This window comes from Muntiacus reevesi, chromosome X, assembly GCF_963930625.1.
Source record: "Muntiacus reevesi chromosome X, mMunRee1.1, whole genome shotgun sequence".
Taxonomy (NCBI): domain Eukaryota; kingdom Metazoa; phylum Chordata; class Mammalia; order Artiodactyla; family Cervidae; genus Muntiacus; species Muntiacus reevesi.
In genome coordinates, this window is record NC_089271.1 from 29,050,374 (window position 1) to 29,054,393 (window position 4,020).

Here is a 4,020-nt window from a genome sequence, read left to right on the forward strand (position 1 = left end):
GCATATAGGGTTATCGTTACCATCTTTCTAAATTCTATATATATGCATTAGTATACTGTATTGGTGTTTTTCTTTCTGGCTTAATTCACTCTGTATAATGGGCTCCAGTTTCATCGACCTCATTAAAACGGATTCAAATTATTCCTTTTTAATAACTGAATAATATTCCATTGTGTATATGTACCACAACTTCCTTATCCATTCATCTGCTGATGGGCATCTAGGTTGCTTCCGTGTGCTGGCTATTATAAACAGTGCTGTGATGAACATTGAGGTACACGTGTCTCTTTCAGTTCTGCTTTCCTCGGTGTGTATGCCCAGGAGTGGGATTGCTGGGTCATATGGCAGTTCTATTTCCAATTTTTTAAGGAATCTCCACACTGTACTAGTGGCTGTAGTAGTTTCCATTCCCACCAACAGTGTAAGAGTGTTCCCTTTCCTCCACACCCTCTCCAGCATTTATTGCTTGTAGATTTTGGATAGCAGTCATTCTGACTGGCGTGTAATGTTATCTCATTGTGGTTTTGATTTGCATTTCTCTGATAATGAGTGATGTTAAACATCTTTTCATGTGTTTGTTATCCATCTGTTTCTTCTTTGGAGAAACGTCTGTTTAGATCTTTGGCCCATTTTTTGATTGGGTCATTTATTTTTCTGGAATTGAGCTGCAAGAGTTGCTTGCATATTTTTGAGATTAAACCTTTGTCTGTTTTTTCAGTTGCTATTATTTTCTCTTATTCTGAAGGTTGTCTTTTCACCTTGTTTATAGTTTCCTTTGTTGTGCAAAAGCTTTTAAGTTTAATTAGGTCCCATTTGTTTATTTTTGCTTTTATTTCCAAGATTCTGGGAGGTGGGTCAGAGAGGATCTTGCAGTGATTTATGTCAGAGTGTGTTTTGCCTATGTTCTCCTCTAGGAGTTTTTTAGTTTCTGGTCTTACATTTAGCTCTTTAATCCATTTTGAGTTTATTATTGTGTATGGTGCTGGAAAGTGTTCTAGTTTCATTCTTTTACAAGTGGTTGACCAGTTTTCCCGGCACCACTTGTTAAAGAGTTTGTCTTTTTTCCATTGTATATTCTTGCTTCCTTTGTCAAAGATAAGGTGTCCATATGTACGTGGATTAATCTCTGGGCTTTCTATTTTATTCCATTGATCTATATTTCTGTCTTTGTGCCAGTACCATACTGTCTTGATGACTGTGGCTTTGTAGTAGAGCCTGAAGTCAGGCAGGTTGATCCTCCAGTTCCATTCTTCTTTCTCAAGATTTCTTTGGCAATTTGAGGTTTTTTTGTATTTCCATACAAATTTTAAATTATTTGTTCTAGTTCTGTGAAGAATACTGTTGGTAGCTTGATAGGGATTATCTTGAATCTATAGAATGCTTTTGGTTCAGTTCAGTTCAGTTCGTTGCTCAGTCGTGTCCACCTCTTTTTGACCCCATGAATCACAGCATGCCAGGCCTCTCTGTCCATCACCAACTCCTCGAGTCTACTCAGACTCATGACCAACGATTCAGTGATGCCATCCAGCCATCTCATCCTCTGTGGTCCCCTTCTGCTCCTGCCCCCAAGTCCCTCCCAGCATCAGGGTCTTTTCCAATGAGTCAACTCTTCGCATGAGGTGGCCAAAGAATTGGAGTTTCAGCTTCAGCATCAGTCTGTTCAATGAATACCCAGGACTGATCTCCTTTAGGATGGACTGGTTGGATCTCCTTGCAGTCCAAGGGATTCTCAAGATTCTTCTCCAACACCACAGTTCAAAAGCATCAATTTTTTGGTGCTCAGCTTAACAGAAGGAGCACATAACAAAAGGACCAACAGGGAGGTGTCAAGAGTAAATATTTTAGAACTACCCTAAATTTGGTGGCTCAGATGGCAAAGAAAGCGCCTGCAATGCGGGAGACCTTGGTTCAGTCTCTGGGTTGGGCACAACCCCTGGTGGAGTGCATGTAACACACTTCAGTATTCTTGCCTGGAGAATCTGCATGGACAGAGGAGCCTGGCAGGCTACAGTCAATGGGGTCACAAAGAGTGGGACATGACTGAGCGATTAAGCACATACCATAAATCTGGCTGAAGAGCAGGAATATATCACCTATATCTCTCTGACATCATAACATCTGTCCTGAGTTCCTTGATTTCTGCTTCATTTTCCTAATCTTACATCACTTTTGGGACTGAGACCCGTTTTCTCCCAGATTTGCTAGAGGATAACTGCTCACCGTTTGTAGGAATATGCATTTCCCAGGAAGCTTTTAATCAAGGGACAGAGGCTGATATGGGAACCTCCATGAAGGAGGGCTGAGGAGACAATCATCCCTGAATAATAGGGGTCACCCAAAGACTAAGAAGAGGAATGTTAGATCAGTAGAAGTAGCAGTCCCTGACTATGGTACATGTAGTAAGGATGCTGAGCAGGAGGAATCCAGAAGGACTCAATTTGCATCCACACTGTCTATTCTCAGAGGCCGTGATGGACTAGGATCACACAAGGATCACCCTGACTTCCCACTTGGAATTCCTAGGAGACTAGGACCTTGATGTAAGACAAGAAGCTTCATAAAACAGAGAGTGGAGTTACAGGATTTGTCACGTGTCAATGTGAGGACCAGAAAGTGGACTCATGGTAGCACACACTATAAAAGGAGGCCCTGGAAAATCACTGATGCTGTGCTTCCCGGGAAGCTCTGGGCACAGATGTCAGGTTGATTTCAGTCTAGAAGGTCTTAGTGAGGTGAGACCTCTAATACAATCAGCCACATTTTTGCAGAGGGACGGACCTGAGCCCAAGGTGGATCTCACATGCCGTGCTGAGTGTTAGAGGGGACCCCTGCAGAGGGAGCCAAACAATTCTATAAATTCTTAGCCCTGAGAGACCCAGAAGAGCTACTTCTGAATTGTCCCCTCATTCAGCCTGTGTGATCTTAGTGAGGGCTGAGTCTCTTCTAGCCAGATCAGAACCCAGATCTGCAGGTGGTGGTGTCTTGATCATAACCGGACTTAAGGAGAGAACCATCAGTGCTAGTGAAAGGATCTCTCCGCCAATGAGGGAGGCTCACAGAATGGCGATGCACCTGACAAGCAGAGATGCTCAGAGCAGAGCTGGACTCCTTCTACTAGGGACTTGGGAAGGCGAGGACTTTGTTTGGGAGCTGGAAGACTCGGGTTCATAGAAGGAGGCGTCCTGGTCTCTGATACACCGCACAAGGAGGACCCAAGGACAGATGAATATTGAACTAGTGGGTTCCCGTAGCATGCCGCCCCTGACGTCATCCGTGGGAGACCCCACATAAGATCTTACGCAGTTCCCCTCCACTTCCGCTTTGAAAGCGAGTGGATTGACCAGTAGCCGTGGCGTCTGTTCAGTGTCAGGACTCGTCGGGAGCCAAGGTGAGGACCTGAATGTAGTTTAAAGGACTTTCCCAACTCTCCCAGTAATAAAAGTGACCCATCCACATCCCACCCCTGTAATATGGCTCTTATGAGTCCCTCAGAGCTATCGGCTGAATGCGGTCTAGCGTGTCTCAGGCGAAGGCGTTGGTCTGTGGGGGTAGGCCTGGATTCTACCCGCGCAGGAACTGTAGGTCCTACATAATGACCCCGAGGGCCGATGAGCAGACTTCGACACCACAAGTGCACCACACTGAGCGGCGGCTCTGTACTGGGCTCTGGGAGGCCCCGGGTAGAGCTGGCCAACTGTGGTGCCCCCTGGTGTCCTCTGGAGGTGGTATCGGGGAGGTGAGAGCCTTGCTCTAATGGAATAAACCCAGTTCAACAAAGGGACCTAGTCCCCAACAATATTAACGACTGTGACGCCATTAATGGCTGTGAGGGGGCTCCTCCCTTTAAAATGGAGTCGCATAAAGTGCCAGCCCTATTTTCAGGACTAGGAGCATGAGAAGTTTTGACATGACACTTCCCGGGACATCTCAGGGAAGTGAGAGACCAGATCAATGGGTCAGCCTCAGGTTAGCAAGGGAGGGGTTCAGGTTTCCTGGTGGATGGTGAGAACCTTGAGGGCT